The sequence below is a fragment of the Moschus berezovskii genome, chromosome X (assembly GCF_049115385.1).
Source record: "Moschus berezovskii isolate FMDL1 chromosome X, NW_MosBer_1.0, whole genome shotgun sequence".
Classification (NCBI taxonomy): domain Eukaryota; kingdom Metazoa; phylum Chordata; class Mammalia; order Artiodactyla; family Moschidae; genus Moschus; species Moschus berezovskii.
In genome coordinates, this window is record NC_142488.1 from 149,084,227 (window position 1) to 149,100,935 (window position 16,709).

Genomic DNA, 16,709 nt, shown 5'->3' on the forward strand with positions numbered 1-16,709 from the left:
TGGTCAAAGCTTTGGTTTCTCCAGTAGTCATGTATGAATATGGAAATTTGATGTTTTCACTTGTTCTGTGAATTCTTACGGATTTTTTCTTTTGAGTTGTTTTTTTTTTTCCCCTCAATCACGCTTTTTATTGTTGTTATAAACCTCTGTCACTATGTTCAACTTTTACAGTTCTGTTGAGTTTTCATTTTTTCTCTTTTTTTAGTTTTAATTTTGTATGCCTATTACTATTTTTGCTACATTTATTCCTTCATTTACTTTTTCTGCTGTTCTTTTCCCCTTGCAGTTAAACTTTAATGTATATAAATCATCTTTATCTACCTCTTTTTAACTTTACATATGTATTCTTTCCTTCTTTTCTTTCTTTCCTCTCAACAAATATTTTAGTTTTACTTTCATTGCTTTATTCCCCAATTGGCACCTTGCTTTACTTTTGTTTTCCAGTTTGTGCTTTAATTACTTTTGTTCTTAACTGGTAGATATAATTTTTGGTTTTGAGCTTCCCTGGTGGCTCAGATGGTAAAGCGTCTGCCTCCAATGTGGGAGACCTGGGTTCGATCCCTGGGTTTGGAAGATCTCCTGGAGAAGGAAACGGCAACCCACTCCAGTACTCTTGCCTGGAGAATCCCATGGACGGAGAAGCCTGGTAGGCTACAGTTCATGGGGTCGCAAAGAGTCGGACACGACTGAGCGACTTCACTTCACTTTGTTCATTGGGTCAATCTATTGTACTTCATTTTTGTTGGGCTGTTTTGAATTTCATAATGAGAGCATATGTATATTTGTATACACAGTCACACTTTTCATTGTTGTTATAAAGCTCTGCCTCTATGTTTGGCTTTTACAGTTCTGTGGAGTTTGCCTTTTTTTCTTTTCTATTATTTAAATTTTTTTTGAAACTATTTTTTTACATTTATTCCTTTGTTTGCTTTTCTTACTGTTCTTTTCCCCTTGAAGTTAAATTTTAATGTATATAAATCTTCTTTGTCTATTTCTATTTTACTTGGCATATCTATCTTTCTTTCTTTCCTTTCCTCTCAACATATTTGTTAGATTTATTTTCATTGTTTTATTCACTACTTGGCACCTTGCTTTAGTATTGTTTCCCGGTTTGTGCTTGAGTTAATTTTGTTGTTAACTGGTAGATAAAATTTTGATTTCCTGTGCTTGCCAGGTCTATCTACTGTGCTTTATTTTTGATAGACCCTTTTGACTTTCTTATGGGTATACATCTATATGTGTGTATTCCATTAGTTTAAATATTACTTGCCTGATTTTCTAACTGACATTTATCAGGGGTTCATCTTTTGCTTCTCCTATTTGGGTATTTGTTTTAATCTCATTTAATGCCATAACAAACCACGCTGAAACTTCATTCCTGACTTGAGAACAAGCCTGGAGCCTTTGGAGTGGGAACACTGACAGCAAAACCCTAGACTATCAGAGAACTTATCCTTGGGAGTATCAAATAGCAAGAACTCACACAAGGAAACCACTTCAGTACAAGACCTAGTATCACCCAACCGCCAGTAGCACCCTGGAAACAATTAAAAAAACAAACAAAAAATACGAACTCAGCCTTGCTCATCAGAGGAAAACAAAGAAAAAACTCAGTATAAATCTCACCCTATATGAAGGATACACAAACCACTGGACCAACCTTAGGAAGGCAGAAACCAAAAGTAAGAAAGAATTCAACTTTGAATCTTGGAAAAAGGAGCCCTCCAACACAATAAGTTAAAAAAGTAATAATAATGACAAGGGAGAGATATACTACACAAATGAAGGAACAAATTAGAAACACAGAAGTCCAAATAAATGAAGAGGAAACAGGCAAACTCCCTGAAAATGTATTCAGAATAATAAGAGTAATGATGATCAAAAACCTTGAAAACAAAATGGAGAGAATGCCAGAATCAATTAACAAAGACCTAGAAGAATTATAGAGTAAACATACAGAGACAAACAACACAATTACTGAAATTACAAACACTCTGGAAGGATTCAATAGCAGAATATCTAAAGCAGAAGAACAAATCAGTGAGCTGGAAGATAAAATGGTGGAAATCACTTCTGAAGAGCAGAATAAAGCAAAAAGAATGAAAAGAAGTGAGGATAGACTCAGAGACTACTGACATAATAGCAATCGCACCAATATTCAAATTAGAGGGGTCCCAGAAGAAGAGGAAAAGAAAGGGTATGAGAAAATTTTTGAAAGCATTATAGTTGAAAATCTACCCAACGTGGAAAAGGAAAATGTCAATCAAGTCCAAGAGGCACAAAGAGTCCCATACAGGATAAACCCAAGGAGAAACATGCCAAGACACATACTAGTCAAACTAACTAAGACTAAATAAAAGAAAGAATATTAAAAGCAGCAAGGGAAAAGCAACAAGTAACGTACAAGGGAAACCCCATACATTCAACAGCTGATCTTTCAGCAGAAACTCTGCAGGCCAGAAGGGAATGGCAGGATATATTTAAAGTACTGAAGGGGAAAAACCGACAACAAATATTACTGTACCCGGCAAGGATCTCATTCAAAATTGATGGAGAAATTAAAAGCTTTTCAGACATGCAAAAGGGAAGAGAATTCAGTACCACCAAACCAGCTTTACAACAAAAACTGAAGGGACTTATATAGTCAAGAAATACAAGAGAAGGAAAAGATCTACAAAATCGACACAAAACAGCTAAGAAAATGGCAATAGGAACATATATGTCAATAATTACTTTAAATGTAAATGGGTTAAATGCTCCAAACAAAAGACACATACTCGCTGAATGGATATAAAAACAAGACCCATATATATGCTGTCTACAAGAAACCCACTTCAGACCTAAAGGCACATATAGACTGAAAGTGAGAGGATGGAAAAATATATTCCATGCAAATGGGAAGCAAAAGAAAGCTGGAGTAGCAATCCTCATATCAGACAAATAGACCTTAAAATAAAGAAGATTGCAAGCGATAAGGAAGGACACTACATAATGATCAAACGATCTGTCCAAGAGGAAGACATAACAATTGTAAGTACCTATGCACCCAACATAGGAGCACCTCAATACGGAAGACAAACACTAACCGACATAAAAGGAGAATTGAGAGTAACACGGTAATAGTAGGATACTTTAACACCTCATTCACACCAATGCACAGATCACCAAAACAGAAAATTAATAAGGAAACACAGGTCATAAACCACACATTAGATGAGATGAATCTAATTGATATCTCTGGGACATTCCATCCAAATGCAGAAGAATAAACCTTCTTCTCAAGTGCACATGGAACATTCTACAGTATAGACCATGTCTTGGGTCACAAATCAAACATCAGTGAATTTAAGAAAATTGAAATTCTATCAAGCCTGTTCTCTGACCAAAATGCTATGAGATTAGATATGAACTACAAGGAAAAAAAACTGTAAGAAACACAAACATATGGAGATTAAACAATACGATTATAAATAACCAATAGGTTACTGAAGAAATGAAAAGGGAAATAAAAAAGTTTCTAGAAACAAATGACAATGAAAACACAATAACTCAAAACTTATGAGATGCAGCAAAAGCAGTTCAAAGAGAGAAGTTTATAGCAATATAATCCTACCTCAAGAAACAAGAAAAAAAAATCAAATAGGCAACCTAACTTTACACGTAAAAGAACTGGAAAAAGAAGAAAAAAATTCCCAACCAAAATTAGAAGAAGGAAAGAAATCGTAAAGATCTGAGGAGAAATAAATGAAAAAGAAATGAAGGAAACAGTAGTAAAGATTAATAACACTAAAAGTTGGTTCTTCAAAAAGATAAACAGAACTGACAAACCTTTGGCCAGACTCATCAAGAAAAAAAGAGAGAAGAATCAAATCAACAAAATTAGAAATGAAAAAGGAGAGGTTACAACAGACAATGCAGAAATAGAAAGGATTATAAGAGAATATTATGAACAACTGTATGGCAATAAGGCTTCCCTAGTGGCTCAGATATTAAAGCATCTGCCTGCAATGTGGGAGTCCTGGGTTCGATCCCTGGATCAAGAAGATCCCCTGGAGAAGGAAATGACAACCCACTCCAGTACTTTTGCATAGGAATTTCCATCGATGGAGGAGCCTGGCAAGCTACAGTCCATGTGATTGCAGAGAGTCAGGATAACCTGGAAGAAATGGACAGATTCATAGAAAAGTTAAATCTTCCAAGACTGAAGCAAGAAGAAATAGAAATTATGAACAACCCAATGACAAGCACTGAAAATGAAGATGTGATCCAAAATCTAACAACAACAACAACAAAACACACATTCTATCAAACATTTAGAGAAGAGCTAATTACTATCCTTCTAAAACTCTTTGAAAAAATTGCAGAAGAAGGAACACTTCCAAACTCATTCTATGAGGCCACCATCACCCTGAAACCAAAACCAGACAAAGACAACACACACACACACACACACAAACTGCAGCCAATATCACCAATGAACGTAGATGCAGAAATCCTCAACAAAATGTTAGCAAATAGAATTCAGCAACACATCACAAAGCTCATACACCATGATCAAGTTGGGTTTATTCCAGGGATGCAAGGAATATTCAGTACACACAAATCAATAAATGTGATACACCATCTTAACAATTGAAAGATAGAAACCATATGGTAATCTCAATAGATGCACAAAAAGTCTTTGACAAAATTCAACATCCATTTATAATTTAAGCTCTTCAAAAAATCAGCATAGATGGAATCTACCTCAACATAGTAAAGGCTACACATGATAAGCTTACAGCAAACATTATTGTCAGTGGTGAAAAACTGAAAGCATCCCCTCTAAGATCAGGAACAAGACAAGGGTGTCCAATTTCACCACTATTATTCAACATAGTTCAGGAAGTCTGAGCTACAGCAATCAGAGAAGAAAAAGAAACAAAAGGAATCCAGATTGGAAAAGAAGAAATAAAGCTCTCACTGCTTGCTGAGGACATGATACTGTCATGCTGCTGCTGCTGCTGCTGCTAAGTCGCTTCAGTCGTGTCCGACTCTGTGCGACCCCATAGACGGAAGCCTACCAGGCTCCCCCGTCCCTGGGATTCTCCAGGCAAGAACACTGGAGTGGGTTGCCATTTCCTTCTCCAATGCGTGAAAGTGAAAAGTAAAAGCAAGGTCACTCAGTCATGTCCGACTGACTGACCACATGGACTGCAACCTACCAGGCTACTCCATCCATGGGATTTTCTAGGCGAGAGTACTGGAGTGGCTTGCCATTGCCTTCTCCGTGATACTGTCATAGAAAACCTTAAAGATAGTATCAGAGCTAATCAGTGAATTTAGCAAAGTAGCAAGATACAAAATCAATACACAGAAATCACTTGCATTTCTATATACTAACAATGAATAATCAGAAATAGAAATTAAGGAATCAATCCCATTCACCATTGCAACAGAAAGAATTAAATATCTAGGAAAAGACTTACCTAAGGAGACAAAATAACTGTACACAGAAAATTATAAGACACTAATGAAAGAAATCAAAGACGACATAAAGAGATGGAGAGGTATTCCATGTTCCTGGGTTGGAAGAATCAATATTGTGAAAATGACTAAACCACCAAACACAATCTACAGATTCAATGTGATCCCTATCAAAATACGAATGACATTATTCAGAGAACTAGAAAAAAATATTCACTATTCATATGGAAACACAAAAGACCCCAAATAGCCAAAGCAGTCTTGAGAAAGAACAATGAAGCTGGACGAATCAACTTTCTTGACTTCAGATTATAATACAAAGCTCCAATCGTCAAGACTGTATGGTTCAGTTCAGTTCAGTTCAGTTCAGTTGCTCAGTCGTGTCCGACTCTCCGTGAACCCATGAATCACAGCACGCCAGGCCTCCCTGTCCATCACCAACTCCCGGAGTTCACTCAAACTCATGTCCACAGAGTCGGCGATGCCATCCAGCCATCTCATTCTTGGTCGTTCCCTTCTCCTCCAGCCCCCAAACGTCCCCAGCATCAGAGTCTTTTCCAGTGAGTCAACTCGTCGCATGAGGTGGCCAAAGTATTGCAGTTTCAGCTTTAGTATCAGTCCTTCCAATGAACACCCAGGATTGATCTCCTTTAGAATGGACTGGTTGGATCTCCTTGCAGTCCAAGGGACTCTCAAGAGTCTTCTCCACCACCACAGTTCAAAAGCATCAATTCTTCGGCGCTCAGCTTTCTTCACAGCCCAACTGTCACATCCATACATTACCAAGGGAAAAACCATAGCCTTGAATATACGGGCCTTGGTTGGCAAAGTATTGTCTGTGCTTTTTAATATACTATCAAGGTATATTACTATCAAGGTATATACTCCAAGGAGAAGGTGTCTTTTAATTTCATGGCTGCAGTCAGCATCTGCAGTGATTTTGGAGCCCCAAAAACAGTCTGACACTGTTTCCACTGTTTTTCCATCTATTTCCCATGAAGTGATGGGACCAGATGCCATGATCTTTGTTTTCTGAATGTTGAGGGTCAAGCCAACCTTTTCACTCTCCTCTTTCACTTTCATCAAGAGGCTGTTGAGTTCCTCTTCACTTTCTGCCATAAGGGTGGTGTCATCTGCATATCTGAGATTATTGATATTTCTCCCAGCAATCTTGATTCCAGCTTGTGCTTCTTCCAGCCAAGCGTTCCTCATGATGTACTCTGCATAGAATTTAAATAAGCAAGGTGACAATATACAGCCTTGACGTACTCCTTTTCCTATTTGGAACCAGTCTGTTGTTGAATGTCCAGTTCTGACTGTTGCTTCCTGACCTGCATACAGGTTTCTCAAGAGGCAGGTCAGGTGGTCTGGGATTCCCATCTGTCTCAGAAATTTCCACAGTTTACTGTGAACCACACAGTCAAAGGATTTGGCATAGTCAATGAAGCAGAAATAGATATTTTTCTGGAACTCTCTTGCTTTCTCCATGATCCAGCGCATGTTGGCAATTTGATCTCTGGTGCCTCTGCCTTTTCTAAAACCTGCTTGAACATCTGGGAGTTCACGATTCACATATTGCTGAAGCCTGGCTTGGAGGATTTTGAGAATGACTTTACTAGCGTGTGAGATGAGTGCAATTGTGCGGTCGTTTGAGCATTCTTTGGCATTGCCTTTCTTTGGGATTGGAATGAAGACTGACCTTTTTCAGTCCTGTGGCCACTGCTGAGTTTTCCAAATTTTCTGGCATATTGAGTGCAGCACTTTCACAGCATCATATTTCAGGATTTGAAATAGTTCAACTGGAATTCAATCACCTCCACTAGCTTTGTTAGTAGTGATGCTTTCTAAGGCCGACTTGACTTCACATTCCAAGATGTCTGGCTCTAGGTCAGTGATCACGTTATCGTGACTATCTTGGTCTTGAAGATCTTTTTTGTACAGTTCTTCTGTGTATTCTTGCCACTTCTTCTTAATATCTTCTGCTTCTGTTAGGTCCATATCATTTCTGGCCTTTATCGAGCCCATCTTTGCATGAAATGTTCCCTTGGAATCTCTAATTTTCTTGAAGAGATCTCTTGTTTTTCCTATTCTGTTGTTTTCCTCTATTTCTTTGCATTGATCGCTGAGGAAGGCTTTCTTATCTCCCCTTGCTATTCTTTGGAACTCTGCATTCAGATGCTTATATCTTTCCTTTTCTCCTTTGCTTTTCGCCTCTCTTCCTTTCACAGCTATTTGTAAGGCTTCCTCAGACAGCCATTTTACTTTTTTGCATTTCTTTTCCATGGGGATGGTCTTGGTCCCTGTCTCCTGTACAATGTCACGAACCTCCATCCAGAGTTCATCAGGCACTCTATCTATCAGATCTAGTCCCTTAAATCTATTTCTCACTTCCACTGTATAATCATAACGGATTTGATTGAGGTCATATCTGAATGGTCTAGTGGTTTTCCCTACTTTCTTCAATTGAAGTCTGCATTTGGCAATAAGGAGTTCATGATCTGAGCCACAGTCAGCTCCTGCTCTTGTTTTTGCTAACTGTATACAGCTTCTCCATCTTTGGCTGCAAAGAATATAATCAATCTGATTTCGGTGTTGACCATCTGGTGATGTCCATGTGTAGAGTCTTCTCTTGTGTTGTTGGAAGAGGGTGTTTACTATGACCAGTGCGTTCTTTTGACAAAACTCTATTAGCCTTTGCCCTGCTTCATTCCGTGCTCCAAGGCCACATTTGCCTGTTACTCCAGGTGTTTCTTGACTTCCTACTTTTGCCTTCCAGTCCCCTATAATGAAAAGGACATCTTTTTTGGGTGTTCGTTCTAAAAGGTCTTTTAGGTCTTCATAGAACCGTTCAACTTCGGCTTCTTCAGCGTTACTGGCTGGGGCATAGGCCTGGATTACTGTAATATTGAACGGCTTGCCTTGGAAACGAACAGAAATCATTCTGTAGTTTTTAAGATTGCATCCGAGTACTGCATTTCGGACTCTTTTGTTGACCATGATGGCTACTCCATTTCTTCTAAGGGATTCCTGTCCACAGTAGTAGATATAATGGTCATCTGAGTTAAATTCACCCATTCCAGTCCATTTTAATTCACTGATTCCTAGAATGTCTATATTCACTCTTGCCATCTCCTGTTTGACCACTTCCAATTTGCCTTGATTCATGGACCTAACATTCCAGGTTCCTATGCAATATTGCTCTTTTTACAGCACCGGACCTTGCTTCTATCACTGGTCACATCCATAACTGGGTATTGGTTTTGCTTTTGCTCCATCCTTTCATTCCTTCTAGAGTTATTTCTCCACTGATCTCCAGTAGGATACTGGGCACCTACCGACCTTGGGAATTCCTCATTCAGTATCCTATCATTTTGCCCTTTGATACTGTTCATGGGGTTCTCAAGGCAAGTATACTGAAGTGGTTTGCCATTCCCTTCTACAGTGCACCACATTCGGCTGTGGTACATGTGATCAGATCAACTAGTTTCCTGTGATTGATTTCAGTGTGTCTGCTCTCTGATGCCCCCTCTCAATATCTACTGTCTTATTGGGTTTTCACCTACCTTGGGCGTGGGATATCTCTTCACAGCTGCTCCAAGAAAATGCAGCCACTGCACCTTACCTTGGATGAGGGCTAGCTCCTCAAGGCCGCCCCTCCTGACCTTGAACGTGGAGTAGCTCCTCTCGGCCCTCCTGCGCAGGCGCAGCCACCACCTATTGGACGTGGGGTAGCTCCTCTTGGCTGCCGGCCCTGGCCTCCGGCGTGGGGTAGTTCCTGACCGTCGCGCCTCTTTGTGTGGTCGGTTGCGCCAGGGCCGGCGTCCCTGTATTGGCACAAAAACAGAAATATAGACCAACGGAACAAGATAGAAAGCCCAGAAATGACCCCATGCACCTATGGGTACCTTATTTTTGACAAAGGAGGCAAGAGTATACAATGGGGGCAAAGACAGCCTTTTCAGTAAATGGTGCTGGGAAAACTGGACAGATACATGTAAAAGAATGAAATTGGAACACTTTCTAACACCATACACAAAGATAAACTCAAAATCGATTAAAGACCTAAATGTAAGATCAGAAACTATAAAACTCTTAGAGGAAAACATAGTCAGAACACTCGAAGACATAAATCAAAGCAAGATTCTCTATGACACACCTCCTAGAGTAATGGAAATAAAAACAAAGTAAGCAAGTGAAACTGTTATATCTTAAAAGTTGTTGCACATCAAAGGAAGCACGAAGCAAGGTGAAAAGACAACCCTCAGTGTGGGAGAAGATAATAGCAAATGAAACAACGGACAAAGGATTAATTTCCAAAATATACAAGCAGCTCATCCAAATCAATATGAGAAAAGCAAACAACCCAATCAAAAAGTGGGGAAAGACCTTAACAGACATTTCTCCAAAGAAGACATACAAATGGCTAACAAACACATGGAAAGATCCTCCACATTGCTCATTATTAGAAAAATGCAAATTAACAATACAGTGAGATATCACCTCACACCAGTCAGAATGGCCATCATCAAAAAGTCCACAGACAATAAATGCTGGAGAGGGTGTGGAGAAAACGGAACACTCTTGCACTGTTGGTGGGTATGTAAATTGATGCAGCTAGTATGGACGACAGTATGGAGATTCCTTAAGAAACTAGGAATAAAACCACCATCCGTTCCGTTGTTCCATCGCTCAGTCGTGTCCGACTCTATGCGACCCCATGGACTGTAGCCTACCAGGCTTCTCCGTCCATGGGATTCTCCAGGCAAGAATACTGGAGTGGGTTACCGTTTCCTTCTACAGGGGATCTTCCCGACCCAGGGATCGAACCCAGGTCTCCCGCATTGGAGGCAGACGCTTTAACCTCTGAGCCACCAGGGAAACCACCATATGACCCAGCAATCCCAGTGCTAGGCATATACCCTGAAGAAACCAAAACTGGAAAAGACACATGTATCCCATTGTTCATTGCAGCACTATTTACAATAGCCAGAAAATGGAAGGAACATAGATGTCCATCAATAGATAAGTGGATAAAGAAATTGTGGTGAATATACACAATGTAGTATTCAGTTCAGTTCAGCTCAGTTCAGTCGCTCAGTCGTGTCCGACTCTTAGCGACCCCATGAACCACAGCACCCCAGGCCTCCCTGTCCATCACCAACTCCCGGAGTTCACTCAAACTCATGTCCATCGAGTCGGTGATGCCATCCAGCCACCTCATTCTCTGTCGTCCCCGTCTCCTCCTACCCCCAATCGCTCGCAGCATCAGAGTCTTTTCCAGTGAGTCAACTCGTCTCATGAGGTGGCCAAAGTATTGGAGTTTCAGCTTTAGCATAAGTCCTTCCAATGAACACCCAGGATTGATCTCTTTTTGAATGGACTGGTTAGATCTCCTTGCACTCCAAGGGACTCTCAAGAGTCTTCTCCAGCACCACTGTTCAAAAGCATCAATTCTTCGGCGATCAGCTTTCTTCACAGTCCAACTGTCACATCCATACATGACCACGGGAAAAACCATAGCCTTGACTAGACGGACCTTGGTTGGCAAAGTAATGTTTCTGTTTTTTAATATGCAATCTAGGCTGGTCATAACTTTCCTTCCAAGGAGTAAGCGTCTTTTAATTTCATGGCTGCAATCAGCATCCGCAGTGATTTTGGAGCCCAAAAAGTAAAGTCTGACAATGTTTCGACTCTTTCCCCATCTATTTCCCAAGAAGTGATGGGACCAGATGCCATGATCTTCGTTTTCTGAATGTTAAGCTTCAAGCCAACCTTTTCACTCTCCTCTTTCACTTTCATCAATAGGCTGTTGAGTTCCTCTTCACTTTCTGCCATAAGGGTGGTGTCATCTGCATATCTGAGGTTATTGATATTTCTCCCAGCAATCTTGATTCCAGCTTGTGCTTCTTCCAGCCCAGTGTTCCTCATGATGTACTCTGCATATAAGTTAAATAAGCAGGGTGACAATATACAACCTTGACTTACTTCTTTTCCTATTTGGAACCAGTCTGTTGTTCCATGTCCAGTTCTAAATGTTGCTTCCTGACCTGCATACAGGTTTCTCAAGAGGCAGGTCAGGTGGTCTGGGATTCCCATCTCCTTCAGAATTTTCCACAGTTTATTGTGATCCACACAGTCAATGGCCTTGGCATAGTCAATGAAGCAGAAATAGATATTTTTCTGGAACTCTCTTGCTTTCTCCATAATCCAGCGGATGTTGGCAATTTGATCTCTGGTGCCTCTGCCTTTTCTAAAACCTGCTTGAATATCTGGAAGTTCACGATTCCCATATTGCTGAAGCCTAGCTTGGAGAATTTTGAGCATGACTTTACTCAGTCACAGAAAGGAACACCTTTCAGTCAGTTCGAATTTGGTGGATGAACCTAGAACCTATTACAGAGTGAATTAAGTCAGAAAGAGAAAGAGAAATATCATATTCTCACGTATATATAAAGAATCTAGAAAAATGGTACTGAAGAGTTTACTTACAGGGCAGAAATGGAGAAACAGAAATAGAGAATAGAGTTGTGGACATGGGGAGAGGGGAGGAGAGGTTTAGGTTTATGGAAAGAGTAAAGTGGAAACTTACATTACTGTATGTAAAATACATAGCCAATGGGAATTTGCTCTATGGTTCAGGAAACTCAAACAAGGGCTCTGTATCAACCTAGAGGGGTGGGATCGGGAGGGAGATGGGAGGGAAGTTCAAAAGGGTGGGGATATATGTATACCTATGGCTGATTCATGTTGAGCTCTGACAGAAAACAACAAAATTCTATAAAGAAATTATCCTTCAAGAAAAAACATAAAATAAAATTAAAAAAAAATTGAAAACAAAAGAAACGAAACAACTACACTCTGTAACCTATGGGAAAGTAGTGAAAACTATGGCTGGAAGTGCAGCAAGAGAAAGGAGAGGGAGTGCTTAGAAGAGTTGTTTTCCATTTTTAATCGGGTGGTCAGGGTCGGCTTTGTTGTGAAGCAGAGACTGAGTGTAGACTTGAGGGAGATTTGGAAGGTTGAGGAAACTAGTGTGGCTGGAGCAGAGTGGGTGAAGAAGATAGCAGCAGGACAGGGGGCCAAGAGCTGACAGGGACTGGATGTGTAGACCTCAGGGGACATGCTGAGGGTTTGTGTTCAGAGTGAAGTGGGAGGTGGTGGAGGGTGGCTGTAGGTTGAATTGTGTTCCCCCAAAAAAATGTTGAAATCCCAACCCCTGGAGCCTGTGTATGTGACTTGATTTGGAAATATGGTTTTATAGATATAATTAGTTAAGATGAGTTCACACTGTGTTATGGTGGACCTAATCAAATGACTGGTATGCTTATAAGAAAGCAATGTGAACACACACAGAGAGAGGCCGTGTGAAGATAGAGGAAGAGTTGGAGTGAAGTGTCTACAAGGCAGAGAAGGCCAGGCTCTGCAAGCCAACCAGAAGCTATGAGAGAGGCCTGGAACTGACTCTCCCTTGGCACCATCAGAGGAAATCAGCCCTGCCAACATCACAGTCTCAGACTCCTGGCCTCCTGAACTGTGAGTGAATAAATTTCTCTTGTCAGAAGGCATCTCCTTTGTGGTACTTTATGATGGAAGCCCTAGGAATCTCATACACTTATCAATAGAGTAGTGATATAATCTGACTGATATTTTTGATTGGTGACGTCTGGGTTCTTATTGTTCTTTTTGTTCTTCATGCTTATTGATATTACCTTCAAACGTGAAAGACTTGCCTACTGAAAGGTCACAATTCTGAGTCCTTAATTTTTTATACTTTTAGATCTTGCGTGTAGAGCTCTGAGCATTTGAATGTAATCTTTGTGAGTGATGCAAGGTAAGTACACAAGGAAATAGAGGTTTATTTTTCCCCATATGGATATTCCACAACCATTTGTTCAATAAAAGACTATCCCCCCTCTATTGCATTATTTAGACCCTAATGCCGAATATCCATTGACAACATACATATGTCTGGAAATGCTTCTGGACTGTCAGTCCTGTCCCATGGGTCCACAGCTTCAGTACTGGACAAGTAGAATAAGTTATGAAATTAGGCTCTGCTAGTCTTTTCACTTTGTGCATAGTCACAATTCTTTGGGCTATTCTTGGGTTTCTGTTCTCACATAAATTTCAGTATCAGCTCATGAGAGGCTTCTCTGGTTGTCCACTGGTTGAGATTATACCTGTGAATGCAGGAGGCACAGGTTCAGTCCCTGCTCCAGGAAGATCACAGAAGCTGCAAGGCCACTAAGCCTGAGCACAACAACCTTTGAGCCTGTGCTCTAGAGCCTGCCAGCTGCAACTACTGAAACCAGACTGCGTAGGGCTTGTGCTCTGCAACAAGAGAAGCCATCACAATGAGAAGCTTATCTGCTACAACTAGAGCATAGCCCCCACTCACCACAGCTAGAAAAAACCCATGTGCAGCAGCAAAGATCCAGCCCAGCAAAAATTATATAAACAAACAAACAAATGAATATTTTAAAAAAGAATCTTCCTCTCAATGCAGGGGACATTGTTTTTATCTCTGGTCAGGGAACTAAGATCCTACATGCAGCGGAGCAACTACTGACACTGGGCATCTCTACTAGATTATCTGTGCACTGCAACAAAAGATCCTGTGTGACACAATGAAGCTTCCACATTCTCCAAATAAGACCGGATGCAGCAAAAAAGTATTTGTTCAAGAAATCAGTTCATCAACTTTTACAAAAATATTTGCTGGCATTTTTATTGACCCTATACATGACTTTGGGGGAAATTGAGGCCTGACCAACATCAATACTTCTCATCAGACATGATTGAAGAACATGCATGTGATCTATCTCTGCATTTTTAGGTCTTCTTCAACTTCTCCCATGGTTTTCATCACAAATTTGTGTGTGACAAATTTTCTTAAATATACCCTAATGTTACATAAAGGGCAAGGATCCCTGTATGTCTGGATCCAACTAGGCAAAGGGGGTACAGGAAAGAGAATTTATGAAGGCAGAGAAGATGCAGGCTGAACCACGTAGGACTTTTCAGGCCATTGAAAGGCTGTGGCTTCAACTCTGACTGAGAGGGAGCCTGTTGGAGGGTTTGGAACTGAGTAATTACATGACCTGACAGGTTTTAAAGCAACCTAGCAGCATCAGCCAGAGAAGGCGATGGCACCCCACTCCAGTACTCTTGCATGGAAAACCCCATGGGCGGAGGAGCCTGGTAGGCTGCAGTCCATGGGATCGCGAAGAGTCAGACATGACTGACTTCACTTTCACTTTTCACTTTCATGCATTGGAGAAGGAAATGGCAACCCACTCCAGTATTCTTGCCTGGAGAATCCAAGGGACAGGGGAGCCTGGTGGGCTACCATCTATGGGGTCGCACAGAGTCGGACACCACTGAAGAGACTTAGCAGCAGCAACAGTAGCAACAGCAGCTTCAGCAGTCCATGCATGGATGGGGTCAAAGTAGCTGAAAATTTCCAAGTTTGCTGCCTGAAGAAGGGAGAATCAGACGACAGTTTCATCCCCCTGGTGAACTGACTTCATGATTCTGGGCCAGTTTGGGGAGCATTGTCTAGAAAGGGCAGTCCCCAGTGTCAAATCTGCAGCTTTTCCCCTTTCCTTCAGCTGCCCATCGTAAACCCCCACTTCCTCTTTGGCAATTTACCCACAAAAACTCTCATTTGTCTCCTTTTCTACAATATGGCTTGGTGGTTTTGTAGCTAAAAGCCAATCCCTAAGCAACAAAATCAGTTAATATATAAAACTGTGGTACCTCAATTCAATAATATTGAAGAGTTTGCTATTGCAATTAAAAACAATTAAGAAATCACTAAAATAATAACCACCTTGATTTAAGCCAAAGGGAGAATTTCTGGCTCTGTGCAACTACAAAGTATAGAGGTAGTTTCTGTCTTCAGACAAGGCTGGATCCAGCACTTGGTTCTCTGAGATCTGCCTTCCTGCTCCAGCTCCCCCTATGTCCCTTGCCAGCCTGCCTCCCCTACACATCCCAAAGTGTCACTGGTTGGATGATATCACCACAGCTGGAGGAAAACAGTGCTCCAATTAGCCAAGTTGAGCCACATGCCCACTCCTGGCTTCAGAGTTGAAGTGAACTCAATCATAATGGGTGAGAGAAAAGGAAAAGGGTGATTTCCCAGGGTGACAGGAAGATACCAGAACCAAGAGAAGGGCAATGGACACCGGGTGACAAAATCCATAGATGTCCTCGACAGTTGTATACACTTTTCATCAAATTCAAAATCAATTTCTAATTTTTTAAAAAAGTGAGATAGGAAAGATTCTTCATTCATGGGAGCATGGGCCCTACTACTGACCCTCCCATCAGCTTCCATCACTCTGGGGGTCCACATACACTTCTTGGGGGCGTTCTCTTCCCAGTGCTCCCTCACAGACCTTTGCTGAATTAAAGTTTCTAAGGAAGTGCACTTTTTCAATGGGGAAATGGAGCAGAACATTGTTTTCCAAATCAAAATTATTTCAAAAGTCGTGATTCTTCATGAAGATATTTAATCAACATGGAAATCTAAATACTGAAATGTTTTCCCTTAATTTCCAGTGATGACATAGACAGTTGAGGGGGGCTCATGCTGGGTGGTTATACTCTGTACTGCCCCAACATTTTCTTGTGGTCGGAATGTACTGAAAGACAGGAATATGCCAGACCCAGAATTTTGCAATTTGCTTTCATCTCTTTCCATCTTTTCACAGCTATCTGGTTTGCTCTCTGATTGCCATGTTATTCCAGCAGGATCGACTTACCATGAATTTTAATCAACATTTCCCCCTGGATTTACATTCGACTCATTTTTCACAATGACAAATAATGCAGTAAATAATACTGTGGTCGATTCTTCCTTGCACACATATATAAGAATTTTCCTATGATAGATTCCCAAAAGTGGGCCAAAGGATATGTGCATCTTAAAATTAATAAAAAGTGCCAATCAAACGTCCAGATAGATTTCACTACCACTCTGATACTGTATAAGGGTCTTTGTTTTGGCTTCTTTAGTGATCCAGTCTGCTTGCCAATCCAGGACACATGGGTTCTATCACTGGGCCAGGAAGATCCCACATGCCTGTAGCAACTAAGCTCCTGTGCCACAACTACTGAACTCACCACCATCTAGAGTCCATGCCCCTTGACATGAGAAGCCTCTGCAATAAGAAGCCTGAGCACAGAAATTAGAGAGTAGCCCCCACTGGCTGCAAGTACAGAAAACCTGCACACAG